Source organism: Tachyglossus aculeatus, chromosome 2, assembly GCF_015852505.1.
Source record: "Tachyglossus aculeatus isolate mTacAcu1 chromosome 2, mTacAcu1.pri, whole genome shotgun sequence".
Classification (NCBI taxonomy): domain Eukaryota; kingdom Metazoa; phylum Chordata; class Mammalia; order Monotremata; family Tachyglossidae; genus Tachyglossus; species Tachyglossus aculeatus.
The window spans coordinates 75,036,705-75,050,655 of record NC_052067.1 but is presented as its reverse complement, the minus strand read 5'-3'; the positions used below and the strand labels follow the sequence as shown (position 1 = coordinate 75,050,655).

The 13,951-nt window shown below is 42.6% G+C and overlaps 1 protein-coding gene across 6 annotated transcripts in view; it reads right to left on the bottom strand.

Annotated features, from left to right (window-relative positions):
* HIVEP2 (HIVEP zinc finger 2) overlaps nucleotides 1–13,951 on the bottom strand; it is a 253,631-nt gene that overhangs the window by 121,697 nt on the left and 117,983 nt on the right. The window contains exon 3 of one of the 6 annotated variants that reach the window (XM_038741911.1): nucleotides 1,892–1,967. The exons of the other annotated variants lie outside the window; for them this stretch is intronic. The gene's annotated coding sequence lies outside the window, so the exon portion shown is untranslated. The remainder of the gene's footprint in view (nucleotides 1–1,891; nucleotides 1,968–13,951) is intronic. 6 annotated transcript variants of the gene reach the window in all.

Below are 13,951 nucleotides of genomic sequence, written 5' to 3'. Positions count from 1 at the left end.
TCTAATCCCAACTCTGCCACTTGTCTGCTGTATAATCTAGGGCATGTCATTTAACTACTTTCTGCCTCAGTTTCCTCAGCTATAAAACAGGGATTCAGTACCTGTTTTCCCATCCCTTCATTCTGGGAGTCTTATGTGTCCAGCCTGATTACCTTGTAACTGAAATAGATACCCCGGAGCTTAGTATAGTCCTTGGAGATTAGTAAATGCTTAACCAATAACACTTATTATTACTACTAGTAGCATCATTATCCTCATTATCAGTGGTGGCCAAAATGTAATAATTTACCAATGGTACCCTGAAGAAAGAGTTTGTTTTTCCCTCTAACCGCAAAATATTAACTCACCTTTGTGCAATAGGGTTCAGGCTCAATAGTAATTCTCTTTCTGAAAGGCTCTAAGTTCTAACTAGCGTAAATCCCTTTGTGAACATGAAACAGTAACGGCACCAAAGGAAACATGCTGAGTTATTCCAGTGTGGTGAATTTTATGTTGTGCAATGATGACCAAAAACCAAAGGTCATTTATTCAGTGAAAATTCTTTGGAAACTAAGTGATTTTTTTTATTATTGGGGATCAAGGGATTACAAAAGCACCTTCCCAATACTCCTTTACATTTATGCTTTAGGTTTTTCTCCACCATTCTTTTATGTCTTGAATAGGATCATTATCCACAGTGAGGATTTTTATTAGAGGACAGAAATTATAAAACAACTCTAATCTGCCCTTAAATAAGTGTGGACTAGAAAGGTATCTGACACTGCATTCACAAGGCACGTAGCTTGGGTTTAACTTGACCTTGGTTTGGCAAGCCTCAGAACTGTGGTTTCTTCACGCCCAGATGCACATTCACCACCCCTCCTCTCCTCAGCCCCTCGCCCCCAACAAGCATTATCTAATTTCTTTATAAGGCACAGGATAGATATTTCTGGCAGCCTGGAACTCATCCAGGCTGCTATGGTTTCCATGAACAGGAAGTTTGAAGGCTTGGGATTAAAACTGAAGAAGACTGAAAAGAAAACTGAAGTCCTGGATATAACATCCAATGGGCTGGACAGAATTCATCTTAGGGAACATTCCAGTCTAGGAAAATTAGACTGGCTCAATAAGCTCCCAAAAATCTCAAATAAAAGGACCTGTCCACTGCTGGGAGGCCAAGGGCTTCTTAGGTCAAGAGAAATGCAACTATTGTGGTAAAATAAGTTATCCAGTTTCCAGTTCCAGAATAAACCCAGCAAAGACACACACATACTGGAATATAGGCATGCCAGTCAGAGGCCATCACTGCAAAACCAGAGAAGGGGTAAATATATTTCAAAGCACTGAAGACATCTTTGATTCCTCACTGACTAAACGCTGTGGCTAAATCATATGGCAGAAGTGATAGGCCAGTCAACTAATTCCTTACACAATAATTATGGAATGTTTTAACAGTTACCCTGAGAATCATCACTCTCCAATTTGCCTACTAGTCCAAAATTTCCATCCCAGAAAAGAGTATTATTCTACCCATCATTGACACTGAATGGGGTTTTTGGTCTTCAGGTAACCCAGATGCACCTAGAGGACTTTATAGTGCCATGGTCTCCTAGATTGGTTTCGGAGGGCATGCACTTATGACTATATTTTGCAAAAGACATTTTTGTTCTTGATAACTTGTTACCCCTGCAGTCCGATGAGGCATGATAATATGGTCACCGAAATATGACTTCATTCTTATTAATGTATTCTCCAGAATATTTTTGGAATTCACTATTTAGAAATTTCTGTCATTAATATAGTTGCAATTATGCTATCATTCTTGCATGTTGAAATAAATAATGTATATTTATGCAGAAAATGTTGAATTCCTTCTGGTGTTTCAGTATGAGTCCTCGGCTACCAAACTTACATTATATCCTGCATAGATTTGTTCCATAAGCACAGAGGAATAACTTGCTTGATCCTTAGTAGGCAATGAAATTCAACTGAAATTACAGAAAAGGAGAAAAATTGCTAAATTGGGATTACAAAGCCCACGCCTCCGTCATTTATCATCACCCTACAATAGAGCAGAGCTGAATTGGTTATCATTTTTAAGTTGTCTTGCCTATTTTATCCTTGAACATCCCCATGCTTGGCAATGTTACTTTATGTAGTAAGAAAAAACACTAACAATTAGATTGACTAGTAAATGTATCTGATTTTATTTTGTAATTAACGACGATCCTCCCTAATGGAGTTTGAAGTCCTTCATTCATCTTTATAGATAAATAAAAATAGTCCCAGAACTCTGAGGTATACACCTCTGCATATTTGAAGACAGCTACCTCCCCTCACCCATTTTGCTTCCAGCAGAATATTTCCTTTCTCAGTGTCTTTTCCCAACTACTGGTTATTCTCTCATGAACTTTCTACAATTTGTCAGATTCCACAGCATGCTGCTTTTCTTAGCATGGTAGTTTACAAACACTGGGAGACATTTCCTGACAAAAGAGGGTCCCAGGTGTCCCAAATGTCCCCAAACAAGTCCCAGATGTCCTCCTACATCTAAGATGGTTTTTTAACTGTAATATCTGGGTCTTCTTTTTCCAGCGACTTCCAACAAAACCGTTTCAGATACAAGACTTAGAGGGAAAATATATGCATTAAATTGAGGACCTGGGAAATTCAGTTGATTGACAAAGAGCATTTTAGCTGAAAAGCATTAACCACTGATTTTTAAATTATGAAGTTAAGTTGAAAATTAGAATATAAAGTTACATGTAGCCCAAAATATATGGTTGTAGTACTGTAGATCTTTTGCCAGAGGACATGAACTTAGCTTACTTCACAATATATGTATATTTTGAAAGTACTACAGCACACCCCATGATACAACCAGATTAAGGTCCTCAAAAATGTAAATGTTCTGTGAGTGCTTGTGCAAGGGATCGTGTTTTCCCATAGATTCATATGGAATTAGTGAGGGTCTGTTTCGGAACTAGTCCAAAATGGCATCCAAGTACCACGGATAAATGCAGTTAAATAAAAATTTCACCATAAATCCCTCCCGGCCGATCCTGTTTCTATTGGCTTAATGCTGTACCTCAGCTCCACTCCACCGCCCTAGTCCTAGCTACTCTGAGCACCTGCAGTATTTTTGTGTTATTTAACCTTTCATCACTGCAACACTGCTGCTATAGGAACGGTCACACCCACCCACCCTTTGTCTGCTTGCAGTCCAGCCTCCCCACAAATCAAAGCCACAAGAACTGGACAGGTATGGATTGCGGGAGAATGAGGAGGCGAGACTCTCCCATCCCTTCCAAATCTCTACCATCACTGCCACTCCCCCATCCAGTACCAGATGACCCCATCCCTATTTTCTTTGGGGTAGGGAGGTGGAAACACAAGCCAGGGGTAATGGGTGGAAGGGGAAGTGGTAGTGGTGACGTCCACAACAACAGCTGTGGCTATAATTAAAGTTCAAACACAGAAAGAAAAAGTCTGGCGTGCAGGGGGATGGGAGGCCTGGGTGGGAGTAGAAGGAATTTACACATCTGCAGGGATTGAACATAACACTGAGGTCAGACATATGAATGCTGAGGTAAATCAGCTAATATTACAGCAGACATCATTGGGATGCTAAGGTTATCAGGGTGGTCACAAACCAGGGGATGACGGTACTACGTTCAAAACTGAATTTTCTACCTCAATGTGTAACATTCTGAAACATCATTCTGAAAGTTGAAACCTTAATAAGGAATTGTCACTTTCTATAATAATGCCTTAACCAGAGCTCGGAATGTTCCATAGACTGTAAGCTCATTATGGGCAGGGAACAAGTCCCTAATTCCGTTGTCTTGTTCTCTCCCAAGTCCTTAGTACAGTGCTCTGCACATAGTAAGCACTCAATATATACCATAGATTGACTGATTCTACTGCCATCTTACACTAGCCCAAGATATATTCTGATAGATGATTGGGAGATATTGGAAGCAATACATATTTTCCAGAGGTCCTAGCTCTGAATCACTGCTGCTATTCTTGTCAGTACCTTTGGGGGCCAATCCTGGTCTTCTTTATCACCTATCAAGAAGTTGACATCCACTCCCTGATCATATGACAAGAAAATGAAGACTAAGATGATGTGACAACAGGAGAGAACCAAGCAGGAGTGGAGGATGCCCAAGTATCACAATTCCTTCATCCAATGTCTCCTAACCCTGAAAAGGAAATCACCAGAAATGGTAGCTTTTTCTCCACTGGAAAATATTTGATGGTACAAAAATCTTTGGAAGCTAAAGTTACACATCATCCATTATGTCAACAACCAGATTCCACCTCACTCCAAAAAAAGTTAACAATTGTCATTTTAAATGTCTGTATGCTTTTTTGTAACTTTTGGAAATGTCCTAATAATCAATATTATCATAAACTGAGAAAGGGGCATATTTGAGTGTCATAGCAAATGGGAAGATGGTTATTTTGGTTTTGATGTCCACCATGTCCACTTCACTGAGGCTAGAAAGCAACATCCATGTCTACATAGAGGTGTCTGTTAAAGTATGCCCCAAAAAGGTTTGGGGCCTTTTCCAAGCAGCCAAGATACAATCACCTCCTGGGACCACTAAACAAACAGGATTGAGCAGGGGGAGCTTTTATCTAATTTTTCCACCAAATGTCCAAATGCCATGGTTAGATATTGTGTATAAATATAATGACAATATGTCCATATCCTTCTAAAATAATTGAAATGTTTTACCAAACATGGAAACTTCATGTACCTACGTTCTGAGTTTCTTAACCCAAGAGTTTAAAGCCTGGCTGTAAAAACAGAGTTAAGCAAAAATAGACAAAAAAACTAAAAAACTGGGTTACTCATCAAAGTCTTACTCTTCCGGAATATCACCAACCTTCTCTGTCCCCTGAGAGTTGAAATATTTGTCTCTAAAGTTCTTTGAGATCCTCAGATGGAAAATGTTTTTCAGTAAGACAGTACTTATGAAACACCTGTCATTTGGATTCCACAGCATCCGACACACATAATCTCATTAATCTTTACCACATCCTGGTGAGGTAGTTGGTGTCAATTTCTGCCATCCAATTTTGCAAAGGCAGAAAGAGACACTAAGGGGCAAAGCTGAGCCCCCATTCACCTGCTTGCTGAGTTTTCCTAAAAAGGGAAAATTCTCATTTTTTCTTATGGTATTTGTTAATTGCTAACTATGCTCCAGGCACTGTTCTACGTGCTGGGGTAGATACAAGCTTAATCAGGTTGGACACAGTCCATGTTGCACATTGGGCTCATTTTACAGATGAGGTAACTGAGGCACAGAGGCATTAAGTGACCTGCCCAAGTCACACAGCAGACAAGTGAAGGAGCTGGGATTAGAAGCCAGGTACTTCTGACTCCCAGATTCATGTTCTATACATTAGGCCCCAATGATTCTCATTTATTTATTATTCGTGTTATCAGATAATATCTTATCAAGAGCTCTGTACTAGTAAGGATTCAATAAATACCACTGATTGATTGATTCATTGTGTTTCTGACATTGCCTGAAGAAAATGAACACTGTACTTCTCTTTCAAGGTGGTACTAAAAACACTGATGTAAAGTTAACCTCTATTGCTAATAACTGCAACATGGCTACTGTATTGCAAAAAATCAATAAAAGCAAGTATTTGGAGAGGCTGCTCTTGCCTTCGTTACAGTTTCTCTGCAGTTGGATAGAGAGATGCTGAAAATAAGCCTAACAATAGCATGATGGGAATAATTTACTTATTGAAGAGATCAGAATGAATATAAGCAGTCAAGCAATTAAGCTTCCGGGTATACCCCAAAAGCTTGGTTACCTTACCAAAAAATGAATTTTATAACCAAATTCGAATTATGCTGTAGAACACTCAAAACCTGATTGCCTTTTTCACCCAGCTCTTTGGTACTTTGGTCCAGTGGCCTCAGGGAGAGGGGGCATCCATTTGGAACAGCTTCTTCAGAGGAACCCCACTGACTGCATTACAATCTACAAAAGGAGCATTCAAATATACTCACTGGGACCTTCAAAGAGGTACCCAGTAGGAGAAGGGGTTGCTGATAATGGGAGGAGGGAGTGATCTCCATTTGGTTATTGTTCTAGTTATTAACTGATTTCACTGAGTGGTAGAGAACAAAGAAAAGTAGACTATCAATGGGGAGCATCCCAACCATTCCCTATGCCCTCATTTCCCTTGTACTGATGAGGGTGTGTGTATGTGGGGGCCGGGGGGAGACAATAATAATTAATAATAATAATTGTGGTAGCTAAACCCTTACTATGTGCCAAGCAACATACTAAATTCTGGAGTAGATATAGCATAATCAGAACCGACAAGCCCTATTTTGTTAAGTACTTACTATATTCCACACACTGTGCTAAGCCCTGTAGATACAAGATAGGCAGGCTGGACACAGTTGCTGTCCACAGTTCCTTGGAAAAATCCCCACTTTTTCGAGGAAGAAACTGTGGAAGAGAGAAGTTAAGCGACCTGTCCAAAGTCACAGAGCAGGTAAGTGGCGGATCTGGGATTAGAATTCAGGCCTTCTGACTCCCAGTTTTGTGCTCTTTCCATTGCCACACTGCTTCTCAAGTAATAGAAAAGCATTACTACTGTCACCGTGACCTCAAAAGCAGTCAACAGCATGAATTTAATCATGATTTCACCATAATCAAGTGTAAAGCTAATGTGAGTGTTAACACCATGAAGGTGCTTTAGTAAATATGCTCAATGGAATTTGTGTAAATGGGTCGAATCAGAAAATTTCTACCACCCCTGCCAAGAAAACTGTGAACTGCCAAAATCATGAGTATTATCAAAATGAAGATAAAAATAATAAAGGTCTTTCTACAACCTACAATTGTTCAGCACTAGCCTAGGCCCTTGTCATTTTCCACCTGGGGAAATAATGGAACAGTCTCCAGATTCTCCTATCAAATACCCACCTATTGGCAGTAAATACTTGGGCAGATTGTTTTCCTAGCATCATACAGCCATAATGAGCACATTCATACTGATAATTATGCTCACTCGTCTATAGGTTTGTCAACTAAAGAAATCCACAGGAATCCATCAAAACATCCAGGAATCTACTTTTGTCCCAGCTGCGGTGACCACAATGCATTAGAAAAAACAAACCTTTGTGCAATAACCAGTTCTGGGCATCACTGGTTAAAAAAGACTAGTTTCCTGTTTTTCTCAAAACCTACAGTGTGGGCATTGCTATTTTTTACCCCACCCACACCGCTGTTTAATTGTTAAAGATTAAGTGTTGTAAACACCTAATCATGGACCTCTTTCTTCTATTAAAATGAAGTGTTTAAATTTAGATCAGATTTGTATGTTTCCAAGCCCCCGCCTCCATCTCCCTGAGACACGTGTGTGGGAGGGGGGGACGAGAACAGCGTCATGCCGCTGCCACCGTCTGAGAAAGGGAGAGGAGCAGAAGCCACAGCTGCCAACAGCGGGGGAAGGAGGAGGCAGCCCCTGGCAAGGCTCCAGGAGCTACTCTGGGGAAGGTGCTTCCTCCACTCCCTGCCGCTTACAGTGAGAAACAGCTGCCTGACAGCTCCACTCAGTCCTGCCTCCTCCCCTCTGGCAGGTGCCGCCGGTATCTCATGGCTATGAACTCCTCTCCCCTTTACCCCCATTTCTCCTCTTCTTTGGCCTAACTCCGACCGACAAAAGCACAGGCCTTCCTGTCCTCCCTCCTTCCTTCCCGCTGACTCCTCACCGGAGAAGAGGGTTGAGCAGGAGGCAAGAGAGAAAGACGGAGAGAGGAGGGTCAAGTTGCCACTTGGAAGAAGCCGAAATTCGGCCAAGGTTTTGGCAACATTCCAGTGCTCCATCATTCCACCGGACAGGGTTGTTTCTACGGCTCTGCCCCCTACCAGGTGGAGAGGCAGGTGGGAATCGCAAAACCTAAATTTTCACTTAGATATTTAAATCAGCAATTAAAATAATCTTCCAAAAAGGGCAATGGGTGTAAACTCAATGAGGGCCTGGAACATGACTACCAACTCTGGTGTATTGTACTCCTCCAAGTGCGCAGTACAGTGCTCTGTACATAGTAAGCACTCGATAAATACGACTGATTGAAAGAAATTCACTGTCATGAATGGCTCGTTTTTGCCGAAATCATTTTATTTAATGATAATTAATCATAATTATGGTATTTGTTAAGTGCTTATTTAAGTGCCAAGCACTGTTCTGAATTCTGGGGTCGATATGGGTTATCAGTTTGGATACAGTCCCTGTCCTGCACGGGGCTCACAGTGTAGGTAGGAGAGAGTAGGATTTAATCCCCATTTTACAGATGAGAAAACTGAGGCACAGGGAAGTTAAATGACTTGCCCAAGGTCACCTAGCAGACAAATGGCAGAGCCAGGATTAGATTAGGATTAGGTCCATACTGTTTCCACTAGGCCATGCTGCTTCTCTTTTTCATTTAGCGTATTCCAACCCATCAATCATACTTGTTGGAAACCTAGGAAGGGTACAATAGTTAGTGACATGATGTCTGCCCTCAAGGAGCTTACAGTATAGTAGCACAGACATGCTAAAGTAAATTACAAAGAGGAGGAAGTAATCAAGTATATATGTTCTGGGGGCTGAAGTATTTGGTGCTTAGGTGGTACAAATATGCTGACCTGGGAGTTAGGACAGACTTCTTTCTGGAAAAGTTTTAGGGAGGAAATAGTTTTTCGTATATAATCTTCACCGTTTGTAACTATTTTGACACTAGAAGAAAGGAGTCAAATTCCTTCCTACAGAATGGCCACTGTACAGTTTTACAACTGTTTGTGGGCCACACTTCTAATATGTTCTTTGCAAAATAATTAAACTAATACACTATTATTGAAAGGAACAAAAAAATGTATTAAATAGAAATATTAATTAAATGCATATATATTCAATTCATTCATTCAATCGTATTTATTGAGCACTTACTGTGTGCAGAGTACTGTACTAAGCGCTTGGGAAGTACAAGTTGGCAACATATCGAGATGGTCCCTACCCAACAGTGGGCTCACAGTCTAGAAGGGAGAGACAGAGAACAAAACATATTAACAAAATAAAATAAATAGAATAAATATGTACAAATAAAATAGAGTAACAAATACATACAAACAGATATACATATATACAGAAATATATAACATTAGATTGAATGATTCCTATAGGAGGGAGATAAGGTTGAGAAAAGGCAAGAAAGAGATAGAAAGGAAAGAAAAAACAAAGACATACTCTCGCACACACTCTCCTACATTCTCTTCAACACACACACACACACACACACACACACACACACACACACACACAAATATTTCCTTTGGTCAAGGCAGCAGGAAGGATATTCAGCAGGAAATCTAGTGAAAAGAGTACAAGTCTGGGAGTCAGGTTATCTGAGTTCTAAAACCAACTCTTGCCCCTGCCTGCTGTAGAACCTTGTCTGCTATGTAATGTCTCTTCTGAGCCTCTGTTTACTCATCTGTTAAGTGGGAATCCAAAACCTTGTTCTCCCTCCCATTGAAACTCTGCGGCAATCTGGGACATTGACAGTGTCCAGCTTGATTATCCTGTATCTACCCAAGCCCTCAGTTCAGTGTTGGGCACACAGCAAATGCTTAACAAAAACCATACTTATCATATTACTTTTTTTATTTATTATTATATTACTATTGGCTCTTTGTTCTGTGTTTCAGTGTGATGGGGACTGCATACCCAGTGGAACCCCAGAAACTCTGGAAAGAGGACCCCAACACTCAGCCAGTCAAGGCCAGGGAAAGACAATTTGAACTGTCTGATTCCCAGTTGCCCTTGACCAAATGGAAGGGTGCATATTTAATATGCAAAACCCTCTAGTCCTGACATACATGCAAATGGCACTTGCCCAAATGTGCAGCAATGGAGCATCCAAAGCCTCTACAAATCTGTTATAGTGAAAACTTAATAATGTTTTTACCTCATGACAGGAATGAACTTTTTAATAAGCGAGACAAAAAACCACTTAAAGAATTCTCCCCAAATCATGTCTATGGTGAAATGCCTTTTTCATGCTTTTTCCAAAGAAACAGGCTGAGTGATGTTTGAGGTGAAAGGATTTATCAGGAACCACAATCTTTATTTTGGCTACAGTTCTCAACAGTGGACAAAGGGTGAACATTTTCGCGAGAAGCCCATTTCTAAAGGGAAAAGTGGAAATTCAGCCAGAATACTTACTGCCTTGGACTGTCTACCATCTTTTTCTGACTCTTACAAAAGAAAACATACGAGCCCCACCATGTGTAAGTTTCACAATTGGGGGTGGGGTGTGTGTGTGTGCGCTTGTGTGTGTGCACGCTTGTCAGAGAGCTCCCATTAAGGGCCAGATCAATTAGTTGGTTAAACTTTGCTCATCCACATTGGGCAATTAAGGGAACTGAATTTACAACTCAGGGTCATAAGAATTCAGTATATTTTTTGATTTAAAAAAAAATGTAACCTTCAAATGGCAAATATAACAAAAGCCCCACCACTTCTGGGACCCCTACTTGTCATTCTTTTGGGCACCTCTGGCAGAAGTCTATGCAATGAGTGGACTCCCCCATTGAAGAATCTTCCTGTGTCACAGCTGAAGCTGTTTGGGGGTCTTGTTAAGTGCACTTGCAGACAACCATAAATTAACCCTGACCTTGGAATTCACTTCTGATGTTTTGGGGTTAAGTTAACCCAGACCCTTCCCATTATACTGTCCAGAAGATGCCCATTTTCAGTTTTATGACCTATTTAACTGTAATATGTAACTTAATGAAAAGCTTTGACCTGCATGGTAAGGGCATGTGGACAACATATGGTTCACAATTAGGGAAAGACACATTAAAAAGCACATGCCTAATATGAACCGGAGAATTCTATGCTGTTATCCACTTTGGCTGGCTGAACAGAGATGGCTAATTGAGAAACAATTCTATTGTCATTCACACATCTACTGAGGTGTCTCTCCTAAAGGAAAACTGAAAGCCAGTGGAGTTAAATCAGCAGTATATTAACACTTCCGAGATCACTTTCTGGAGGGACACGTGTGCTGGAATGCAATGTGGCTGAAATGCTGCCACCCCAACTTAAGTGCTCTCAAGTGGAAATTCTTCATTGCAGGGGGCTTACATTTTTAACCAGTGAGAGAGGCTGAGGCACAAATGAGATCCCATCCACGACTAGACATTAATGCAAGGAGTACCTGAGGATCTTGAAGGTATGTATGCCTTGGCATTGGCACTATACTTTTGAGTTACAGATGTAAGAAACCCAAGGAAGGTAGCTTGAAATAATTTGTCCTGAAAAAGTTTCCTTTGCAAAGTGCGCCCAGCAAGCAAGCAAGACATGCACAAGAGGGAGACTAAACTCTGTGGCATGCCTATAGCTCAGGATTCAACAGTTAAAACCCTTATCTCCAAAAGTAGCTGGGGGCTCAGGTCTACTATCAATCAATCAATCGCATTTATTGAGCGCTTACTGTGTGCAGAGCACTGTACCAAGTGCTTGGGAAGTACAAGTTGGCAACATATAGAGACAGTCCCTACCCAACAGTGGGCTCACAGTCTAGAGGGGGGAGACAGAGAACAAAACAAAACATATTAACAAAATAAAATAAATAGAATAGATATGTACAAGTAAAATAAATAGAGTAATAAATACGTACAAACATATATACATATATACAGGTGCTGTGGGGAAGGGAAGGAGGTAAGGTGGGGGGGATGGAGGGGGGGAGGAGGGGGAGAGGAAGGAAGGGGCTCAGTCTGGGAAGGCCTCCTGGAGGAGGTGAGCTCTCAGTAGGGCCTTGAAGGGAGGAAGAGAGCTAGTTTGGCGGATGGGCAGAGGGAGGGCATTCCAGGCCAGGGGGATGACGTGGGCCGGGGGTCGACGGTGGGACAGGCGAGAACGAGGCACAGTGAGGAGATTAGCGGCAGAGGAGCAGGGGGTGCGGGCTGGGCTGGAGAAGGAGAGAAGGGAGGTGAGGTAGGAGGGGGAGAGGTGATGGAGAGCCTTGAAGCCGAGGGTGAGGAGTTTCTGCCTGATGCGTAGGTTGATTGGTAGCCACTGGAGATTTTTGAGGAGGGGAGTAACATGCCCAGAGCATTTCTGGACAAAGACAATCCGGGCAGCGGCGTGAAGTATGGATTGAAGTGGGGAGAGACAAGAGGATGGGAGATCGGAGAGGAGGCTGATACAGTAGCCCAGACGGGATAGGATGAGAGTTTGAACGAGCAGGGTAGCGGTTTGGATGGAGAGGAAAGGGCAGATCTTGGCAATGTTGTGGAGCTGAGACCGGCAGGTTTTAGTGACGGCTTAGATGTGAGGGGTGAATGAGAGAGCGGAGTCGAGGATGACACCAAGGTTTCTAGCTTGTGAGTTGGGAAGGATGGTAGCGCCGTCAACAGTGATGGGAAAGTCAGGGAGAGGGCAGGGTTTGGGAGGGAAGACAAGGAGTTCAGTCTTCGACATGTTGAGTTTTAGGTGGCGGGCAGACATCCAGATGGAGATGTCCTGAAGGCAGGAGGAGATGCGAGCCTGGAGGGAGGGGGAGAGAGCAGGGGCAGAGATGTAGATTTGGGTGTCATCAGCGTAGAGATGATAGTTGAAGCCATGGGAGCGAATGAGTTCACCAAGGGAGTGAGTGTAGATCGAGAACAGAAGGGGACCAAGAACTGAACCTTGAGGAACCCCCACAGTAAGGGGATGGGAGGGGGAGGAGGAGCCTGTAAAAGAGACTGAGAATGAACGAACGGAGAGATAAGAGGAGAACCAGGAGAGGACGGAGTCTGTGAAGCCAAGGTTGGATAGCGTGTTGAGGAGAAGGGGGTGGTCCACAGTGTCGAAGGCAGCTGAGAGGTCGAGGAGGATTAGGATAGAGTAGGAGCCGTTGGATTTGGCAAGCAGGAGGTCAGTGGTGACCTTTCAGAGGGTAGTTTCCGTGGAACGTAGGGGACGGAAGCCAGACTGGAGGGGGTCGAGGAGAGAGTTGGTGTTGAGGAATTCGAGGCAGCACATGTAGACGACTCGTTCAAGGAGTTTGGAAAGGAATGGTAGGAGGGAGATGGGGTGATAACTAGAAGGTAAGGTGGGGTCAAGAGAGGGTTTTTTTAGGATGGGAGAGACATGGGCATGTTTGAAGGCAGAGGGGAAGGAACCAGTGGAAAGTGAGTGGTTGAAGATGGAAGTTAAGGAGGGGAGAAGGGACGGAGCGAGAGATTTCATGAGATGAGAGGGAATGGGGTCAGAAGCACAGGTGGCCGGAGTAGCACTTGAGAGGAAGGAGGAGAGCTCTTCTGAGGATACTGCTGGGAAGGATGGGAGAGTAGCAGAGAGTGTTGAGAGCCGGGGGGTTGAAGAAGGGGGGGGGAGTGACTTTGGGGAGGTCAGACCTGATGGACCTGATGGATCTACTAGAGGATGTGAGAAGCAGCGTGGCTCAGTGGAAAGAGCCCAGGCTTTGGAGTCAGAGGTCATGGGTTCAAATCCCAGCTCCACCACTTGTCAGCTGTGTGACTTTGGGCAAGTCACTTAACTTCTCTAGACCTCAGTTCCCTCATCTGTAAAATGGGGATTAAGACTGTGAGCCCCCCGTGGGACAACCTCATCACTTTGTAACCTCCCAAGCACTTAGAACAGTGCTTTGCACATAGTAAGTGCTTAATAAATGCTATTATTATTATGTGACTTGAGTGCTACTGATTGTTGAAATGATTTTTAAAAAATAAAGAGTGTCCTTCTATATGCTGTATTCTTCTTAATGCTTCTCGATGAATTACAGAAGAAGGAAATAGATGATGCACTGGCCAAACAACTTCTTAAGACTTAAGAATTGAAGCTTAATCCAAGACCTGAATCCTCACCTGCAGCTGCCACGTTATTTCAGTTGTGAGTTTTCCAGATCGGAGGACAGCACCGTGACTGACAGTGTCAG